Here is a 22,863-nt window from a genome sequence, read left to right on the forward strand (position 1 = left end):
TGATGGAACGTCGTTACCAAGGGTTTTGGGATGAAGCAATGATGGGTGACTATTGTTGGTTTCTGATTCGAGAAACAAGTTCAAAACATCGAAGACAAAGTCATTCGATTCTCAATCATTTTTAATAAAACCTAAATAAATTTCTTTTGTATCAACTCGGTTTTAAATCCTGATATGCCTTAATCAAATTGATATGTAGAGAAAAGAATCTCCCATGAAAACTTTACATGCGATTTGGATGCTTAGAAAAGGAACTCTAAAGCTGTTGTATTTCAGCAACATTTTTAAGTGTTTTACAAAAATGCTCATAACTTCGACAATTTCCAACCGATTTTATCCATTAAAGGCTCATTTTCTCCGGTTTTGAATGAAATTTAAGAATAAATTATGGAATGATTTTTTGAATCTTTTTATCCCATTAAAAATGTTGATTAAAACAAGATTTTTATGGAAAATTCGCAGGAAAAAAAAAAAATGATGTAAATTTTTAAATGACTTCAAAATTAAATTTTTAATTAAGACATAATATTCTAGTGAACGATAGCAAATTTATTTAGCTTCATTTTCATAAAAAAAAAGATTTAAAATTGGTGCACTAGTTCCAAAGATATTGACATTTTGGTAATCGTACTTTTGTCCAAAATTCAAAAAATCAAATTTTTAATATATCTCAAAAATGGCTCTACTTTAATTTTTTCTGACCACGGCATTGAATTCAGCGTAGGATTTTGCATTGGAAATGATCATCACCTTACCGAGTTCAAAAATGCTGTAAACTAGTGTAATTTATCGATACTAGCGCCAAATTGGTCGGAAGTGATAAATTTATAGAGGAAATCAAGAGATGCTAGCGCTACGTAACGGCAACGTTTCCACCTAACTTTACACAAGTTTCTGACCGAACTTGGACGTCTGGTCTGTGTGAGATAGCTTAATACAATTAAATAGAAATGCCAAAAACTTATCGAGTAGTTTAGCTGTTCTGATTTCGGTACAGTTTGATGTGATTGAGTGTCGGAGTTTGTGAGTAAGCTGAAGGATGTCTTGCTGGATACGCCCAAGACTGGACGGGCGGTAACTGGTGGCCGTGAACGGTTCCTAGGGAAAGCACTAGATGCAACCCTCATCCCAGATGACCATGGCAATACAGGAAGTATTACAACAAAGGTAATTGCTATTAGATATTTTGAAAACAGTGACAAATAGCGGACATGAAGAACCAGTGGAGGTGCCGGGCAAAGGTGTTTATCCTAGACAAATGGTATGTTACAAATTCGCTGTTGTCGTTGTCGTAGGCGCCATCGTAGTCGCTGTCGTAATAGCCGTCGTAGTCGTAGGCAGTACCGTTAGTATATTTAAAATTAACCATCCACCGCTGAAAATATGGATTATCGCATATTTCTGTTGTTCATTACATGCCAAGTGAAATTCGAGAACGTAATTTCATTTAAATAGCTTGTTTAACCAGGTCTTAAACAATCTTCACGTCGGTCATAGCTTGTTATGATTGCCTGAACCATGCGCAAAGAGAAAATCGAAACATTTAACGTCGCGTGAAAGTGAATCTTAATGAAGGCCTAAGTACTCTTTCATAGCTTTTAGTTTAAGGATTTCAAAGATCGTCGGTTGCAGTGGCTTGCTTACTGAGCAGAAAAACGTGATCCCATATTAAAAATGTCATATTAAAAATGTATGGTAAGATCGCTTGTTTATCGTGTATTTTGTAAAACTTTTCGTTGTCGTCGGTGCCGGGTTTGAAAACTTGAGTAACGCTATAATGTGATATGAGGGGCTCGGTGGCCTTAGAGCAACCGGTTTTGCTTACTGAGCAGAACATCATGAGTCTAATCTCAAGCCCATCCACATTCAAGATTCCTCAATCGTTTTATTTGTTAACATGACTACATGGTAATAACAGCAACTCGATGATTAAAAAGGAGCTCGGCTGCCTAGTGGCAAACGTTTTTGCTTACTGAGCAGAAGACCGTGGGTTTAATCCCAAGCTCCTTCGCGTTATATGATTGTTGGGGCATCAATTCAGCTTATCGTTTACCAAGACGAACTCTGCTGCAAACCCAACCCTATTACCCAATATCCCAGTGATTCCTCGTGGAAGTGCAGAGGTGTTCTCGGCTTCCATCAAAGCGAGTGTCACGTCAACACATTCCTACCCATTCCTTTCTTGACCTGTGTTCGGGCGCGGCCGGCGCTGGTATTGCCTAGTTTTAGATCACCAGTTTTTACACATTGAGGATGATTGCTAGTCCCAAGCATCGTCTATTGGTTAACAGTAGCAACCGTTCGCGGTCAATCATGCTCATGCTCATGCTCAAAATATTGATAGCATTATACCAGTTTCAATGGCAGGTACAAGTACAGTTTTACTGCATTAAAGTGGTTTTATAAAAAAAATTAAATATTTTCCTACCAATACAATTCATTCGTATAGTACGGTAAAGTAGAAAATCGAAAATTCCGAAGCAGGCCATTTGATTTTACTCTCGATCCATATGTAAAACATAACGTCGAACAAAATGCGCTGTATTCGCACAACGTTATATTTGTACAATTTGTCGAATTGAAACATGCTTATTGTGGTAACCAGCGTTGCCAGTATTCCAGATTTATCTAGATTTTCCAGATTTTTAGTCGTTTTGCCAGATACACAGACAGACCACGTATATTTCCAGATTTTTTAAGTATGTTCCAGTTTTCCCAGATTTTTTAAATTTGTTGCATTTAAAATATCAATGCAATTGATTTACCCTCTAATAGAAAATAAAAATCCAAACATGCTACTTTAATTTTTAAAGGCCATCAACGTTGGGCATTATTGGAATGTTAAAGTAATTCTGAAAATAGTTCACAGTTAAGTGTGAGGCGAATTCTTTGTGAAATCAAATGAGAATTTCAAGCTACTCCTGAGTAGAATTACATCCATCTTTGTGGGCTTCGGGGTCGTGCGGCGTCACCCATCATTTAGGCGAATTGTGATTTCTACGAAGTGAGGGTTAGATTCCTGCTCCAGCCGGTGCAAATTTTGGCAACCTGAAAATTTCCCTACTGGTCTAATGGGTGTGGTGTATTGTCCGTTGTCTAGTGTTAAATATTCAGTCTGTACAATCTCTGGTTAAAGACGGTGTCAATTGTCTTGTCAACTCTGATGATAATTGCATGGAGATTTTGTCAATAAAGGAAAAACAATCCGGAAGAGAAATCATAGAAAATTCTTACTATTAAACTTAAGGAGTATGCTGATACGAATCGTGAGAATAATTTCAATGGAATTCTGTCCATGGGGATTAATTTTAATAAAATTTTAAGCGCAATTTCTGGGGGACTTTCAAACCCATTTTCGTAAAGTACTTGAGTACTTAGGTAATACTGAAAAGGATACTTTCTCTTTTGATAATTATGGCTATATTGACCAATTCCACACTATATTTGCCGCTGAGTTATTAACGAAAGACAAAGTCGATGAAGAGAATCAATCAAAATCAATTGCACTCCATTGCCTCTAAGCCCCTCAGTTGAGAGCCTGCGTAAAGTTCTAGTTGAGGCATAATAGCCAAAAAAGAAAAAGAATAAGATTGCATTTTTATTTAAACCGTTTGGCAGAAACAGTATGAAGCATGTTTGCAAAACTGTAGGTACTCAATTAGAATATCGAATGAATCATGAAATGAATAGATAAATGCAGACAGGACCTCTTGGAATGTTAATCTAGATATGTCCAATATATACCTAAATACAAAAATAAACTTGTTTGTACAAATTGTTGTGAGCTTTAAAATAACACTTCGTATTAAGCAGGATGAACTGTAAAGCTAACGGTCATTTCAAAACGAAGTCAGAAATTATACCATTTTATTCCAGATAGGAGTAGAGGAAGAAAAATTGGATGTTGATTTTTCAATCGTTAGAGTAAACACTTTCTGGTTCAATGTTTGCATGACGTTACTGTCCCTTTCTTTGGTTTGGACCGATTTGAGATTTTTATATTTGCTTTGTGATATAAGGAGCTTGATGACCTTGTGGCAACCGATTTTGCTTACGGCTACAATTCGGCTATCTTTGTTAAGATGAGATAAAGCTTATTAAAATTCGGTTGGAACGAATGCGAAATCGAAATAATAGGGTTTTTGATCTAGTTTTTGTCCTACTTAGCACAACCTACGCTTTACCTCTCTTTCTTGAATGGGTTTTTACAATAAATTATCATTCTATCAAAGATGACTTCTAAATTTATTCCCCTACCCATAAATACCGTGGAATTTGATAAAGAGCCACACATTGTTGAGATATTGTCAAAATTCTAACACTGCTTCTTGATTCCAAATTCGTCCTACGAGTTTCAATTACGTCCAAACGCATTGAAACGCCATTAGATTTTCTTCGTCCTACGAATGAAGGTGAAAAAGCGAGTTCGCTAGGAACGCTTCTTTTGTTTTGAGAACAATGAGTGTAAATATTCACACAATGCGCTCTAATAGGCTTTGTGATGTAGCTTGTGAACTAACGCATCGGTACAAACGTATTACTAATTTGTGCACGGTGAAATCATTGATTATACTGATTTTTTCTACTCGATAGAACGGAAATGGACGATTGCGACCAAGTAGTGCTCTATCCTATTCGAGTTTCAGGAATTGCGTGTAGATCAGAAATTCATATAAAATCCTTTTTAGGAGCAGTTGTTAACATCGTCGTTGAGGTCACCGTCGGGACTGAAACAGAATCGAGTATATTAAAGCCTACCCAAGTAGCGCACCTCAGCCGTAGAATGTTGCAACGTGCTACTAGGGTAGTAACATGTGGTCATGAACGAAATTTACTTTGAAGAAGACATTGATGCTTGCCGTCCACCTCTTTAGTCATTTCGTGATCAATCTAATATGATGAAAAGTCTTTCTCAAAATGCCGTTTGAATCATTCCTGATAATCATAATAGGGTAACTGATGATGGTTGGACCTATTTAGGCCGGTTTCAAACGACGTCAACATTCATGTCGCATTTTTTTTATGAATTAAACATATGTAAAATGCGTGATTAGGGGAAAGATCTACCTTTCTTGTTTCTAATAATAACATAAAAAGTTAAATATTATGAACAAATGATTTTATAACACGTTTTTATTCAGCAAAGAATTATGATGTTAGTTGGACCTAAAAAATGATGATGGTTGGACCTATTTTTGCAAATGCTAGTTTAGCCCATATTTGTTCAAAAACTTTGTTTAGAGCTTATTGGTTTTCATGAAAAAACCCTTTTTATACAGTTTTTATGAATTTGCTATTTAAAAAAAAAACAAGACGCCTGTGGACTTGGAGACATACTTCAAGTCCCCGCGTACATCGTACGGGCTAGGCAAAAATGTGCGTCTATCTTGAAAACTGTCGCTTTAATGGCCCTTCGCTCATTTTCAACTTCTATTCAATTTTCATACTGCCGTACTCTAACGGAACTATCCACCTACCCTCTTCTAAAGATCATTCTCTAGCTAATAAATCATCACACTAAAGCTTCATGTTAGCATTTCCAACCAACTCCAAGAAATTTGAGTTTAGCTTCGTTTTTAATAAAGTTCACTTTTCACGCATTAGCTATTCATCATGGCTCATTTTCTCGGAAATCATTGACCCGATTTGGATTTTTTTTACGTGAAGCTATACACTCAAAAAAATGTGCACGTCAGATTCATGTGTTTTAACGCTTGCCTGTTCAATTGATCAATCACAATGATTGTATGTGTTTTCCACATTGATTCAATATGTTATACACACTTATTTCTCGTGTTTCTAACTATGAAATGATGAAAGATAGCACATAATAAATTCAATTGCAATGCACGCTACATTCAATTAAAATATTCATGAATCTGCGCTACATTGAAAAACATACAAATTCGTGTGTTTTGCATTTCAAGAGGATGCTTGCTTAGCAAAAGTAAACAACAATATTTTTGGTTTTCAACCTATCAGATTCAAGAGAGCAAGATAAAAACCATGGTTTGGATCTGAATCCAAACGTCTACAACTATTGGTAAATGTTAAATATTGAACCCGTGGTTGGAGGTTTGCAGCCAATATATCCAGAAGTGTTGTAAGGTATGGGTTTTTTAATAGAAAAGGTATGTTCATTGATTTATTTTTAGGTTTGTTTCCAGCGTCGGTGGAGTAGTAGATTGATGTACGGAGGAATCGGTTTCGGAGGATATTCTGAGAGCTATGATTTTCGTGACATATACCAGGAAATGCTAAGGAATTGTTGTTTTATTTGGTTTACACTAATTTCTTTATCCATCAGGATTTATTTGCCGTTTTCGGTATGAGTTAAGATCAATTCTAACATAATCGACTATATGTCGAATGGAAAATTAATAGGTCATTTCGATATCATTAATATCAATATCAATACGGACATGAATGCATCGCGGAGATGTAAAATGTCCTTAATAAACAAACAAACAAACATCAATATCAATATCAATATCATTAAAACCCGATCTATCTACTATGATTATCTACTTTCATAATAAGAAAATAAACAATAGAAAATAAAACTTAGTTTCAAAATACTAAATGTAATGTAGGTAATGTATACCTAATTGTAAGGCACTCAAATTAGTTATTATTTACAGTATAATTTCAAGAATAGATCATTTTACAGTAGTGAGTGAGACTGTTAATATCAATAAGTGAGACACATAACATCTAAATGTGTCACAAGTAGCTTTGTAGTGCAAAGAAATCAATTCATATCATAAGATTCACACATGAAATGCATGTGGTTGACATATTGCGCAAAATTAAGTGTGAACCACATAATAGTGACGTGTACATTTTTTTTAAGTGTAGGTATTGTGGTCCCATTGAAAAATATCGAATATTTTTTGAATCGGTTATCTGGTTCCGGAGATATGGCCGGAACAAGTTCCAGGGTATATGGAACATAGACCTTATTTTGACATGGAAGGAATAAATCCTATCATGCAATACTTCACATTACATCCAAATTCGATAACAAGATCAATAACAAAATTGAGTGCCTTGGACCACAATGGCCACTTCCGGGCATGTTATGGGTGCCCCCGGGGAATTTAGGGGCTTAAAATGACAGAATATCAGAACTTAATTCCGGTTTTGTAGTTCTTTTTCTCTTAGGAGTTTTTTTTTCGGAAATAAGTTTCAGTTAGCAATTTTTAGTTTGTTAACATTTTATTTCAAGTAAATTCACATACAGAAGGTGTATGAGAAGTGCTTAATGTAAATTCTTATTAACAGATACTTTTGGCGCTTTTGTGGTAGTTCGGAAATCGGTGTTTACCCTTGCAGCCTACCTGACGATGGAATTCCTCCTTTAAATTTACGCCCAACTAGTGACTCAAGGTCTTTAGCAGCTTCCAAGATCTTTTTGGTGGTCTTGGGACTGGCAGAAGCAGCGCATATACAAACCCAATCCACTAGCTGGTTCTCCAAATCAACACTCAACACTTTTTCCCTTCCATATTTCTTGCCGTGGCTTCCCTTAATTTTTGCGTGATGTGCCGTTTTCGAAATATTATACCTTTTCTGTGCCTGATACGCGGTAAGTGATTTATTTCTTACTAAAAGAACAGCCTCTTGAAGATTTTCGACCGTATAACTCTTTTCTTTAGCCATTTTTTCAATCGAAGAAACTGATCACTCGGCCAAAACGAATTTCAAATCAGCTGCGCATGAAGGATGTAGACAAACCGAAGCGCACCTAGCGGCCGTCTTAGGAAACACATAGGTCCAACCATCATCATGCGTAGGTCCAACCATGATCATATTTATCTATTCGAATTTCGTCAATTATTCAAACATTTTAGTGAAACCAATGAATAAATGGCCTACTAACGTGTTGTTTACACCTTAAAGCGGTATTTTACAGCATGAAAATAAAAATAAATGTAAAAAATATTCCTTTTTTGTATGTTTGAAAGTAAAGCATGTTGACGAGCTAATGCGTGGATAATAAATTGTTTTGAAAACACATTGAAACTCAATTGTTTTGAAGTTTTTTCAATAAAACACCTATGCAAATTGAAGAAAAAGATTTTTTTATGATAGTGAAGTAATCTTTGAAAATAAAAAATTAGCGAAGATTGACTAAACTAGCGGTTGAAAATATAGGTCCAACCATCATCAGTTTTTGGATACGTCCAACCAGAATCAATTACCCTACTATATAAAGAAAGAATATCTAAAAACTTAGTTTAAAAAATCAACGGGTGTAGGTCGTCAGAATATTTCCTTATCAGCACCTAACATATGTGGAACTTCATGCAAATTAGCTGACTAAATGTTGACCTCTTTTTTGTGCTGCCTCAGTGGTATAACTTGCATAGTTGGACATCGATCTGTCAAAATAAAATTTAATTGATATCAGGTGAATGTCAGAATAATTCCTAATCCTTCTTTTTTTTCCCTTTGGTTTGTTTTCCGTCAATCTTGTTTTCCGTGCTGTGCACCAATGCTACCGACGCCAGGGAGGCAGCTCCCATATCTGGACCCTACATATCGACCCATCAATAGTAAAGCCGTTGGTCCCCGGTTCATGAGTTGATGGGTCGATAGGTAGGGTCCAGGTGTGGGAGCTGTCTTCCTGGCACGTCGGTAGCATTGGTGCTCAGCACGGAAAACAAGATCGACGGAAAAAACAAACCAAAGGAAAAAAAAAATACGTGTAAGTCTTCTTATGCATTTTAGAACAGCTAAAGGTCTTCCAATTTCCTACTAATTTAATATGATGAGAAAATATCATACATCTTAGTCTTTAAAAGAAAAGCTGAGGATAAATATTGAGCGTACTGAGATGGTCTAAAATTGAGAGGTGTGCAGTAATTTTAATAATGCCCTGATTTCTTGTTAAAACCATTTTCATTTCATGTCAGATTTTGTACAATCAGATTTATTTGTTTGTAGGATATATTGAAACGTCTTGATTGAGTTTTTTTTTTTGTATATTCGGACAGGTTTGGGTCGAAGGGTCTTAACGTGTATAACAATGTGCCCAAATATAGAGTTGATGATGGATTTTGATCATAACTCAAAACCGGTTAAGAGACACCACTCTGAAATTTTCACCAGTGAAAGACAAAAAGTTTTCAAGCATGAAAAAAAATATTAGAATGTTTTTTAATACCCTGGGTCCTGATAATGGATTTTCCTGATGTTCCTTGCGATTTACCTATGAATTTTCAAAGAACGTGATGTCCGAGAAAATCTGAAAACTTCAACTAATATTTCCGGGAAAATGATCCACTCCAAATATTTTGATTTGTTTTTTCGTTCATAGGTATATCCATAAACTCTACCTGTGGACAATATTTCATAAAATTCTGAGATTATGTCCGATGATAAAAAAATCCCGATTCTCATGCGTATAAATTTCAGTTGTATTCATCTAAAACGTTGGTTTTCAAAGCTTGACGCCGCAATTCTTTCTAGTATTATTGCCAGTTCAGAGAAAAATTAGCATTTCTTTTGCACCTTTCAAATCACCAGGTAAAAAGCCTGAACCAAAAATGATCCCCTGGATTTATTTGACGATTGTAAGACTCAGAATATCCTACACATAATTGGTTTGGTGGCCAAAAACTAATGAAAAATGGGCTCAGAGGAAGCTGGAGAGACTGTAAAGACTTGCTACTCTCTCAATAACTGGTACGATGAACAGCACACCGAGTATGGCACTTGATGCTCTACTTTATCTACTTCCGTTGCATCAATTTATCTCATTAGAAGCTGAAAGGAGCGCTTTAAAGGTTCAATAACTTCCTTGAAGGTGATCTTACAGGACACCTTAGAATTCTAAAAATGTGTGAAATTGATTCTCTAGCATTAAAAAATTAAGACTGGATGGAAAAATAAAAATAATTTAAATAAAAATACAATGCAGGTTCAAGATTGAACAATCATGTGGGAGCGGGGGAAACTGGTCCAGGGATAGATATCTCAACATCTATGGGATACTGGCCAACCGTGTTCCAAGCAGAATTTCAAGCAATTCTTGAATGCTCGGTAATGTGCTTGCGGAGAAATTATAAAAATTCGAATATCTGCATTGTGTCTGATATTCAAGCAGCATTAAATGCTTTAAACTCAGCAACATGCAATGTCACTTCAGAAATTGGCCTGAGATAACCAAGTAAACCAAATTTAACTTAAATTCCAAACGAAAGGCATGAACTCCGAACTTATATTATTGTTTTTCTTTATATAGTATGTGTTTCTAAAAAACTTTTTGGATTATTTTTATTTTTCTTTTGAAATGGAGTTGGTGTTCAATACATTCGGTGCTAATTATTTATTTAATAGTACTTTATACGAATGAGAGCTTTTTTAATGTTTTTATGTTTTACTTTATTTATTTATTTATTATTATTATAGTCCATCAGACTTGATAGTCTCAATGAAACACTTAAATCTAAATGTAGTCACTCATTAAAAATTAAAAATTGGCCAACAGCAAACGATGACGAAACCTGGAGGCATTGATGTCAAAGTCAAATAGGTCAGAGGCTTCGTTGAATTGATGAATCATGGCGACAAAGGAACTGTTTGCAGCATAGTTGGTTGCATGTACTACTTCATGTAGCAAGGTTCTCGGACGGAGTGTTCGGGCAGGAGCATACAGATTAATTTTGGCCAGTAACTCAGGAACATCATATTCTGCGAGTAAAACTTTAGCAACGAAGACGACCTGCGATATGTTTCGTCGCTTAGCAAGAGTATCCAAACCCAGTAAACGACAGCGGTCAGCATACGGTGGTAAATTCAGCGGGTCACTCCATGGAAGATAGCGCAGTGCGTATCTGACGAATTTGCGTTGAACAGCTTCGAATCGTCCACTCCATACAGCTTGGTAGGGATTCCAGACAACACACGCGAATTCCAGTAGTGAGCGTACCAATGAACAGTAAAGGGCTTTAAAACACAGAGGATCACGAAATTCCTTAGATATCTTGAACATGAATCCAAGCTGTCGATTAGCTTTGTCGATCGTGGTTGAGAAGTAGCGAGTGTATGTGAACTTTTCATCCAACATGACACCGAGGTCTTTAACGTGATCGACACGTTGAACTGCAGTTCCAGCAACGTTATAATCAAACAAAATGGCAGTCCTAGTTCGACGGAAACTAATTACGCAGCACTTTGAGACGCACAGGACCATAAAATTACGTTCACACCAATCATTAAAGATTTCAAGAAGGTTTTGTAGTTCTAATCAGTCGGCATAGCCTCGAACGACTAGATAAATCTTCAAGTCATCGGCAAAAAACAATTTACCTCCTCGTAGTAGAATAAACGTTACATCGTTCACAAATAAAGAGAAGAGCATTGGTCCCAAAGTGCTACCCTGTGGAACTCCTGATCTATTCGAGAAACAGTACGATGAGTAGTTTCCAATGCATACAGTAACTTCACGTTGCACGAGGTACGATCTAAGCCAGCTGCAGAAGGAAACAGAACATCCAATTTTTTCAAGCTTTGCTAGCAGAACGTCGTGCACAACTCTATCAAACGCAGCTTTAAGATCAGTGTAGATGGCATCCACTTGAAGTTTCTTGCATACATTTTCCATACAGAACGACGTAAAGCTGACGAGATTAGTTTCCACGGAGCGGCCAGGAAAGAAACCATGTTGACATGTACTTATGTAATGCTTGCAGGAAGCAAACAATCTCTCATTTATCAGCGACTCAAACACCTTAGATTCAACCCCAAGCGAGGTAATCCCACGGTAGTTTTCCACATTGCGTTTGTCTCCTTTCTTGAAAACAGGGAACATAGTAGACCGTTTCCATAGTGCGGGAAATTTCTGTTGACGAAGTGACAGGTTGAAGAGCAAGGACAACGGAGCAGCTAAGATATCGGAGCATTTTTTTAGGACTGCAGATGGAATAACACTCGGACCTGGTGAAAATGATGATTTGGTTTTACTCATCACAGAAAGAACCATTTGTACATCTACGGCAAAAACATCCATGTTTACGAAGTCGGTTGGCACATCACGGACGGCTCGCTCAATTTCTGCTTGCAATGGGGAGTCATTCGAGAAGACGCTTAAGAAGTGCCTAGCAAATAGGCTGCATTTGTCCTCAGTTGTCAATGCTACGTCATTGCCGAGAAACATTTTTGACGGCAGTCCAGTTTCCTTCCTCTTAGTATTCACAAACGACCAGAATCCCTTGGGGTGGCATTGCAGATTATGTTGAGTACGAATTACATACCTCTTGTAAAGAAGCTTGTTGTAGTGGCGATAATCATTGCTGGCAATTAAAAAATTTCGCTTGGTAAGGGTACATCGCCGATGAGTGAGAGCACGGAGAGCTCTAGATCGCACTCGTTTCAGGTTGCGGAGAGTAGCGTTAGACCAAGGCGGTTTTCTTGGAGGTTGGCACTTCGGTACTGAAGCACAAACACAGTCGTGCAAAAGGCTATTATAGCGAGCGGCTGCTGTATCGATATCAAGGTCATTCAACACGTTCCAGTTGATCCGGGACAAGGAACGTCTCAGCAAACGGAAATCGGTCTTCCGGAAATTGAGCCGAGTGGCAGTCATGGTTTCATCAAAACGAATTTGAGAACCGTTCGCGATAGATATATCCAAAGCAGGGTGGAAATTGTCAAGAGGAACGATGACATCAGGCGCTTCAACGACGACACAGTCCAGAAGTGCACTTTCGCTAACAAAAACCAAGTCAAGAAAACGAGCCTGGAAATTGGGAACAAGGTTTATCTGGCTCAGTCCATGAAAAGCCGTGCCGTCAAGCAAGCGGCTGGCAGGAGTAGTTGAAGATGCAATCGGATCTGGAAACGCATAACCCTGGCCTGAGGGTGACCAGCTAAGCCCAGGCTGATTAAAATCACCAAGCAGAAGAAGCACATCCGTTATATCAGCCATAGACGATGCAAATTCTGTAGCATCCAGATGAAGCTGCATTGTGGTGCAGTCATGTCGACGTTCAGGGGGAATATACACCGCTCCAATGAGGATGTCCCGCGAAGTGAGGTTGACCTTAACCCAAACCGCTTCAATTGTAGTAAATAGTTCGTTGGAGATTACGCAGGAGGCGAATTCGTTGGAAACAGCGATGAGCACACCACCACCGCGAGTACGAATGCTGTTGGATGAATTACGGTCTAATCTGTAGGCAGTAAAAGAGTCACCAAACAGTTGCACTGAATTGATCCTCCCATCGAGCCAAGTTTCCGTGAATACATAAACGTCATATTCCCCGTCAAGCGCAGCCAGATAAACATCGTCCAATTTAGTCATGAGCCCCCTGGTGTTCTGATAGTAGACACGTAAACCGCTAGAGGGTTCGGTGCGAGCCGTGTCAATGATAACTTGTCCATTATCCGCACGAGAGAACGGTGAACTATCAGGCAGCGAAAGATCACCTGACGTAGAAAGGCTCGAAGTGGTGGCCATAAGCGAAGATGAACTGAAACGAAGTGGCGGATCAACAGTTGAATTCACATGGACGAGTTCATACTTGCCGTAAACGAGTGGTTGGAAGACCCCTTCACCAGGCCCACACACAGGGCCGGGACGGCTGTAGGTCGCTGGCGGGAATGGCTCGACTGTGGCGGGGGGCTCGGGGGCTTCCATGATGCCAACGGCAGTGCGTCCCAGTAAACAAACAGAAGTTGATTCATCATAATGGTGTAAGTCGTCAATCTTCGGCAGGACTAGATCAGAGGATCTGAATGCTTCTTCCGGTGAATTTTCTGTGGAGCGTCTCGGCTTCTGGTATGGTGGGGCTGGTATACTGTTAATGTTATCTTCAGACCACAAATGTCGAGGAGCAGACATATACAATGGCACTCTGGAAACCAATAATTTTTCAGACAGAGCAGTTGTTGCTTGCTGATTATACTTGCCTACAGTTGGAGTTTTGAAGACCCCCTCTCCTAACTCAAACGCAGGGCTGGGACGACTGTTGAACGCTGGCAGCATAGGCTCGACTGCGATGATAGGATCAGGGGCTTCCACAAGGCTAGTTGCAAGTGTGCGTCCGAGTGTCGAGTTGAATAAAGCAGGTTGTGCTTTTATCGGAAATGATCGGCTGTAGGCATAATACATTTCAGGAAGTGGATTGTTCGAAATAATGTCGTACTTGCCTGAGATAGGGTTTTGGAAGACCCCTTCATCAAATCCAAACACAGGACAGGGACGGCTGGAGGTCGCTGGCAGGAATGACTCGACTGTGATGGATGAATTAGGGGCTTCCATAACACATATGGCAGGCGTGCGTCCCGGTGTCCAACATGGGTCAATCACGAAGGAGTTCATTGTTGAAGTTCGACTAGAAGTGATAATCGTTTCAGGGACGGAATTATTCATAAAGCGATCATACTTAATCATTGTTCAATGTTTTAAACCATCCACACTATCCTGGAGTGTTAATTCTTGACAAAAAAATAAAAAACAAAAATCACCTGTCTTCCTTTGAGGAAATGTACAAACATGTCCATAAAATCTAGATTCATCATTCGAGAAATAAGATCTCTTACAAACTGCAACGAAGTTTCCTAAATTGAAGCAAGGATCCTTGAATTAAGGTCTATTACTATTACTGAACTATTTTTAGATCTTCTACATAATTCCTTGCACTTATATGAAGTTTTATGCAGCTTCTCCAAATGCTACGAAATTTCCAAAACTTTTACAAACTTTGCTTCACTTCTACGTTTCTCATTGAATTTTCGCGAAGTTCCACGTATGGAATCTCTTGAACTCTTGAAACTTCAAACAAGTATCCTGAAATTTTATGAAGATTCCCGAACAGTAATGAGGTTCCCTGATATTAAATATCGTTTAACTACCACGAAGATACCACCACTTGAATGGAGTTCCCACTTCTACGCAGTTTTCTGAACTTTTCCGAAGCTCCCTGAGTTTCTAGGATTTTTACTGAAACTCTATGAAGTTCTCAGAATTTCTACTACGTTTCGTTAATTTCTACGATGTTCCCTAAACTTCATTGAAGTACTTGAAATTTTTACGAAGTTCCCCGAGGTTAAAGAAAAATCCCTAAGCTCTTGGCCAAGTTGTAGAGACTGAAGTCGTCTTATTATGCTATCGATATAATATAAATTCTCGACATTGTTTTTTCTAGTCTTGGCATTCATAAAAATCAATAAAAATAAAAATTAACCTTAAACGGCGCCGGTGGTGTAGTGGTAAGCGTGATAACCTCTCACCCCAGCAGGCCTGAATTCAGTCCCAGTCGATGCCGCCGGGATGTTCTGAGGCATAACATCTCATCTCTCTCCCTTCGGAAGGGAAGTAAAGCCGTTGGTCCCTGGTTCATGAGTTGATGGGTCGATAGGTAGGGTCCAGGTATGGAAGCTGCCTCCCTGGCATCGGTAGCATTGGTGCTCAGCACGGAAAACAAGATCGTTGGAAAACAAACCAAAGGAAAAGGAAAATTAACCTTGAAACTGCTTGAAAAAATACCGGTGTATTAAAAACACTCAAAATTCCTGGGGTGGCCTAGATAATTCTAGAGGGGGTGGCACCCCTATTAGCTCCGCCAATGCCATTCGAGGCTTGTCTGGGATGAGATTTGAACTCGTAACCTTTACCGTGAGAAGTATGAATGCTTATCACAACGTCGGGCACATCCACAGGTGCAATTTAATTTCCAGAAATTAAAATCCAGGGGCCACATTATGGAACCAAGTCGACTGTTTTCATACGAAAAACGCTTCGATTCGGCCTTCTGAATGAGTCTCCAGTTTTTATCGATGCTGCTGTCATCATGATATGTAACCTAATACGAGTAATAAAAAAAACGTCTGCTCTCCACAATACGTCGAAAAAGAAGAAGGTTTGACACTAAATTATATTGCACCTTAATATGTATCCACCGTGTGAATAGAAATCATTAACCTAATCGAATTGTACCACAATTTTCAAAAAGCATTCCTCGATTATAAAAAAAGGAAACCATACTCACATTTTCGCAAACGTTATTCGAGTTTCTCCTCATTATTCTCTAAAAAACATAATTCAAACACGGCGGTGATTCTACAGCAGCTTTTACGCCGACAATTTTCTTGAATTTCCCGCTTCAGATCTCAGCACTAAAACACGCGCATTTTGCCCACCCAACAACGGTATCGAATTTTCCGCTTTGATATACGATCGTAACTTTAATTCACAGCTGTGAATTTTCACCGTTTTGCACTTCTTCTCCGAAGCTGCAACGTGTTTTGCAGCCGCCGTTTTGTTGGACTATTATCTCGCAAATTTCGCACCGAACGGAGGCAATTTCATATTTTGCACCGAACCGACACTGCGTGCGATAATTTTCCCGAAAACCTTTTTTATCTTCGTTTCTCGAGATTCCTAGACACTACACTGCATGCTGAAGAGGGGGGGGGGGAGGACCACTGAAACTGACACCCGCACCCACACTGCTTATTAAGAAGCAACACACCCGAGTCGCGCGCCGCCTTCAATCTTCAATTAGACAAATATTTCAAGTATGACCGTAAATTACACGCTTAACACCTTGCACACACATTGTCATTAAACATTATTCTACGGCCCCCCTACTGCTTCACGGCTTCAGTTACCAAGTGGCTACCAAGTATTCCAAACGGAGCTCCTACAATTGAAGACGACTTTACACTCTGCGATCACGACAAGCACTGATTTCGGTGATGGAGCACGGTTCTGCTGCTGGACATCCTCACTCACAGTCCACAGTAGACAGCCGTGAACGTGAACGGGAGCGAGTGATTGCTCGGTGGAGTCCTGCCCGGAGTACGCTCTCTTGGTGGAGCAGATCGGACCGATGATGATAATGGCGCTCTCTCACGCACTCACGCTAGGTGTTTCGGAGCGAGTACTACGGTTTATTTTATCACCAGGCTCTTGGCGTGTGAGCGGATATCTTCACGGAACATCTATCCGATTTTGCTATTGATGATGGTGTGAAATCTGCAGCCCTACTGCGGTGGCTCACGCACGTGCCATACTGCACGCGACCGATTAGAATCTTCTTTATCGAACCTGCAACTTTGTGGCTCCAGTAATGAACTTTGTCAATTATTCCTGAAAATAGAAGACAGGATATGATGATGATGATGATGATGGTCCCACCTCTTACCCCTACAAAGGTTTGAGCTGGACGATTTATCTTTAAGATAATTGAATATGACATTTTAACCAGGTTGGCAAACAAAATCGAACTGGTTTCAGTTACAGATATAGATTCCCTCTAAAGTTTACAGTTGCTTCACAGCGATATAAATGTGGAAAAGCTCAGGCGTCCACCTCTTAGTTCGCCTTTTTGTCCACCTAAAATATTCATAAGTATTACAAGCAATCAAGAGTTAATGAACAATCAACAAAGCATCCTATACACTAGCAACCCCGCAATGATGCTATTATAATTTTCAGCAATGTCAGGAATGCTCACGAACCCCCGACATTTGCCAGAAAACTTACTACTAACTCAAAGTATCTTCCAAATAAGCTTCAAAATTGCATTTTTTTTTATCAAATGTTAAATTCAGTCCTCTATATCCGTAATACGCGCGCGAGGCTCAAACCTTTGTAGACTACTTTTTTTTTTAAATTAATCTACTATAAAATCATATATTAAAAATCCATCATCACCCTCGTGGCGAACAGAAATAGTTTTTGCAGTGCTACAATAATTATTAAAAAGTCGTTATGACAGCTATCCATATAAAATAATCCGTTAGAGATAACTTCGTCAAGATACATAATTTGTCAATTCATAAAAAAATCACTGGATAACTGTTCAAAAGACAGTTTTAACGTGTGAAATGCAGTGTCTTTTAAATTCTGTAAGTGTTGCTAAACGTTTGATATGTCTAGGCATCGAATTGAAAACATTTATTCCTTTATAATATAATGAATTTTGTGAAGCACAAGTCAAGAAATGTGGTGTTCTTATTTCAACCGCGTTTCTAGTATTATATCTATGAAAGTCACTTCCTCTTTCAATTCGATCACACAAATATCGAGGCAGCAAACCGTTAACTACTTTAAAAATGAACACCATAGTCAAATATACAATTCTTTGCTTCACCGACAACCATTGTAAGGCGTCTAACATCAAAGTTGAGGAAGTGAATCTATTACATCTCAAAATCAAACGCATTATTTTATTCTGCAAGCGCTGTAATCTCGATATTTGTGTTGCATTGGCCAGAAATAAAATGGAAGGGCAAAAGTCAAGATGAGGAGAGATGATTGATTTGTATAGCTGTATTTTACTGGCAATAGTTAAATCGTTTTTCAGTCGACATAGAATTCCATACTTCTTGGCAATTTTCTTGATGACATTGTCAATGTGAGAGTTGAACTTAAGTGTGTCATCAATAATCACGCCAAGATATTTAATCTCCCGAACGCGATCAATAGTCTCATCATCAATTACAACAGAGACGTTCTCATTTACTCGATTTCGCGAAATTACCATAAATTTAGTTTTACTTGTATTCAATTTTAACTGCTTATACTTCAACCATCTACTTAGAGAACGCAAATCTTCATTCAAGTGTAAAACGGCATCATCTAAATCCTTAGCTGCAATGAATAACACAGTATCATCTGCAAAAAGATTAATGTCGCAAAATCGTAAAACACGTCGCAAGTCATTAATATACATAATAAATAACAGGGGCCCTAATACACTTCCCTGGGGCACTCCAAGGTTATTCCCCACGGGACTGGAAACAGAATCATTAAAAACAGTCCGTTGAGTTCTGTCAGACAAATAGCTTTCAAACCATTTATATGCAGTACTCGTAATTCCAAAGCGCTTGATTGATCTTAACAATAAGGGCCTAGAAATTGTTTCAAAAGCGCGTTTAAGATCCAAAAAAACAGCAACAATCGTATCTTTACACTCCAAGTTATTTTTCCACTTCGCTAATACCAAATTCAACGCGGTTTCACAAGAATGACCTTCCCGATATCCCGATTGTTCTGGTATCAACAAACTATTACTATTTAAATACTCCAACAGCTGGCCTTTAACAACAAGTTCTAAAATTTTCTCTAATGTGTGCAACATGTTGATGGGACGAAACTCTTCGGCTTTAATCGTTCCAGCAACTTTTTGAATAGGGACCACTAAGGATTCCTTCCAAATTTGTGGCACATGTCCAGTTTGTAATGATTCATTAATAAGGTCCAGCAAGATGTGGCCAATGACATGAAAGCAATCTTGAATAACTCTAGCATTAACATTATCTACTCCAGCCGATTTTCCTAATGAAAAACAAATAACTCTAAGTTCATCTAATGTGATTGGGTGAAAAACTTCAAATCTACAACTACTATTAACTGGCTGTTTTATTTCGTCAGGTTCATCGACCAATTCAATAGATTGATTAATCAATGAAACGCTATCTACGAAATAATCATTAAACTTAGCTGCAATTACTTGTTCTGACTGTTCTAATGTGCCATTAAAAGTTATGGACCGCGGTTTGCAATTACTAGGTTTTAATAAAGATTTCAAAATTTTCCATAACTCTTTGCTGTTGTTTTGATGCTGATCAATCTTCCTTTGAACATATTCACAACGAGTTTTCTTTATCGATTGTGAATACTTATTACGCGCGATTGTGTACCTAGCCCAATGATTGTCATTATTAGATCTACAAAACTTTTTGTACAATTTGTCCCTTTTCCGTTTAAGACGCAAAAGATCCAAATTGTACCAGCTGTTCGAGTTTTTCAAAGAAACAAACTTTTGCTCAACTAGTTGATTGGTACACGTTTTCAAAGCGTTATTAAGAACAGCTGTAGATTCATCTAAGTTACCGTCCGCGAATGGAAAATCCAGGCTTCTCTCAACAAGGTTTGAAACAGCTTGCTTCGAATATTTCCTCCAGCACTTCAATTTTACAAAATTATCGTTATCGTTAACATGGTCTAAGACATTAATGACTAAAGTCTCATGATCGGTTATTTTCAAATCAGTATCCGTAACTGAACAAATGGAATTAAAATTGTAATAAACGTGGTCAATTAAAGTTCTACTGTGCCTGGAAATACGCGTATACTCATTTACAGTTTGCTTTAAATTAAAAAACTCAGCTAAACGCTTCAAATGATTCGAATTATGGTTATCACGCCAATTAATATTAAAATCACCAGCCAATATATTTAATTTACTAGAATCAAGGAATGTCTCAAACCAGTTCTCTAAAACTTCAACAAAACGCTGGTCACTAGAACTGGGAGAATGATACAAAACACCATAATTACCCATCTTCATGCCACGTACAACTGTAATGCCCAAGAACCAGTTGCCATCAATAACTTCGTTGGTACGAAGGTTGAATTGAACTGATTCTTTGACATAAATAGCAACACCGCCAGTGTGTCTAGAATGTGATAAACAAGCAGCAACAATATATCCCGGAATACTATACTGATCAAAAGCTTCAGTTTCTACAATATGAGTTTCAGATAATAAAACTAAAAGAGGACGTTTTTCCTCAACAATCTGACGTAATGCTACGTAGTTTGTTGACAACCCCGCAATATTCAAGTATAAAAAATCGAATTGATTCACATTCCTGGAACTTGGCTGCTATTTATTGAAACGCAAGCTGCTTTTCTTCTGATCAAAAAGTCTTTTATAAAGCAAACATTCCGAGCTAAATGCGGCATGGTTGACGTCCAAGTTCATTTTTCGTTCTTTATTCGTTTTCAAACAATTAATACATTTCAATACAGTTGACGTACACTCCGACGTTTTGTGTTGTTGGCTGCACCTAGAGCATCTATCACAATTTTTGCAATCCATGCTCTTGTGCCCAAATTCTCCACATTTGAAGCATCTCAACACATTAATCGCGGGAACTATCGAGCACCGATCAAACCCTACATTTACTTTTTTCGCACATAACAAACATTTATAAGTATCGACATCGACTTCAATTACAACACTAAACTTGTTGTAAGTGAAGCGTGGATTTTCAAACATGTTCACTACTTTAACATCATTTATAGCGATGTCTTCATTTTGACTTTTTAAGTAGTCAATGAAGACATCGGAGGAAAACTGATCGCTCATGCCCACTATTTTCAATCTTGGCACCGAAGTGGGAACAACAGCACTATATTGTTCACCCAGATTGCTTTCAATACCAGTTTTTACATCATTAAGATTAGCTCCTGTTGCACACTCAACAATAATAGAGCCATCTTTACCATTCCTAAAATTACTGATTTTGTGTGTTTTTGGATCCAACTGAGTTTTCAAAAACTTACGAGTATCTTCGCAAGCTTGTTTGGACTCTTTTGGTTTGATCACAATGACCGGACGAGTCTTACGATTACTCTGTTTGTTACTGTTACTGTTAATGTTACTGTTACTGTTAATGTTACTATTGCTGTTACTAATATTTTTACTTTTACTTGCATGACTAGATCTTTTTACAACATCCGCAAAACTCGCATTTTCTTGAAAAACATCATCAGTCGAATCGTTGTCACTATTTTGAAATTTACGTTTTTTGCGTCTGGGATTTCGGTCCGATTCAGAATGAACCGTCCTAGATGCACTATTCGTTGCAGCTAAATTTTTTTCCGTACTAATTTCAAAACATGAACTAGTCATCGTATTCCATTTCTCACTAATTAATTTTTCAAAGCAACTTAAAGAATCGTTCATATTTTGTTGCATTTTTTCCATGCCAATTCTCAACGCGTTGTCTATCTGAGCAGCAACGTTGTTTCGTATACCAGTGATAGAGTCAGCAACAGAAGACAATTGCTTCATTGCTTCCCCCAGCATTTTGGTATCCGAAACCGATACATTCTGCTCGTCACAACTCTGATCTGACAGACAATTACTACACTTGAATAGAACATTTGCATTATCTGTGATAAGCTTTGCCTGAGTCCGCGTGAGTGTAGTGCACTTGCAATGAAATACACGAGCACACTTACCCACACAGATAACCGGCAAATCACTTACCAAAATCCCCAAATTACATATTGCACACTCAGCCATATATATCACCTATACACATAAACTGTACATGCAACACTACAGAGACACAAGTAAAAACGAACGAAAGCAAAAATTTACAATGCCGTAGCTTACTAAAAGGGTACCAATTAGCTTGCCGGGCGAAGGAAAATACAAAAAATGAACGAGAACCAGCGGCAACAGCTACCGTTCTCCTACTTATCCAATAAATTATCACTACGGGGCACGCGTAGGATCAATTCTACCGCGGCACAAGCACAATTTCACACTTAATTAATTAAATATTTATCACAGCACTGCGAAATAAACTATAACGTTCGCCATTACCAATACTAAACATACAAAAACATCGTAAGATTTATGATCGATGTGCAGAGGAGGAAGCTTGAACAACAATTACAATAGACCACGTTCGAAATACTTGGCAAGGTTCCATTCAATGGAGACGCGTGGTAGTTCGTTCAGGAAACTCGATATTTAAGAGGAAATCCAGTTTTAAAAGTGTTATACACGGCGAATGAGAACGACCCAAATTTGAGTTTAGTTCACTCATAATCGCCAAAAGTGCAGGAATTCAGCGATGAGTAAAATTTGTCTCATGGTTTCCTGTGGAAAACCTGAAAAATCTGCCGGAAAATGAGGAAATTGACGAAAATTTTATTCAGTCTCGGAGTAGAACCAATAGACTGAGGGAATCCAACCTTTACTTTTCTCAAATTTGGAAATTTTTCCCTGGAAAATCCTGGAAAAACCTGGAAAAACATGAGGCAAATTTACTCATCGCTGAGTTCCTGCACTTTTGGCGATTATGAGTGAACTATTTAAACTC

The 22,863-nt window shown here is 38.2% G+C and overlaps 1 protein-coding gene across 1 annotated transcript in view; it reads right to left on the reverse strand.

Annotated features, from left to right (window-relative positions):
* Dgk (diacyl glycerol kinase 1) overlaps positions 1-22,863 on the reverse strand; it is a 440,989-nt gene that overhangs the window by 397,349 nt on the left and 20,777 nt on the right. The window contains exon 2 of the mRNA XM_065230402.1: positions 15,999-17,101. The gene's annotated coding sequence lies outside the window, so the exon portion shown is untranslated. The remainder of the gene's footprint in view (positions 1-15,998; positions 17,102-22,863) is intronic.

This window comes from Ochlerotatus camptorhynchus, unplaced genomic scaffold (genome assembly GCF_037179485.1).
Source record: "Ochlerotatus camptorhynchus isolate MF236.1 unplaced genomic scaffold, CSIRO-AGI_Acam_v1.1 ptg000330l, whole genome shotgun sequence".
In the NCBI taxonomy this organism is placed as follows: domain Eukaryota; kingdom Metazoa; phylum Arthropoda; class Insecta; order Diptera; family Culicidae; genus Ochlerotatus; species Ochlerotatus camptorhynchus.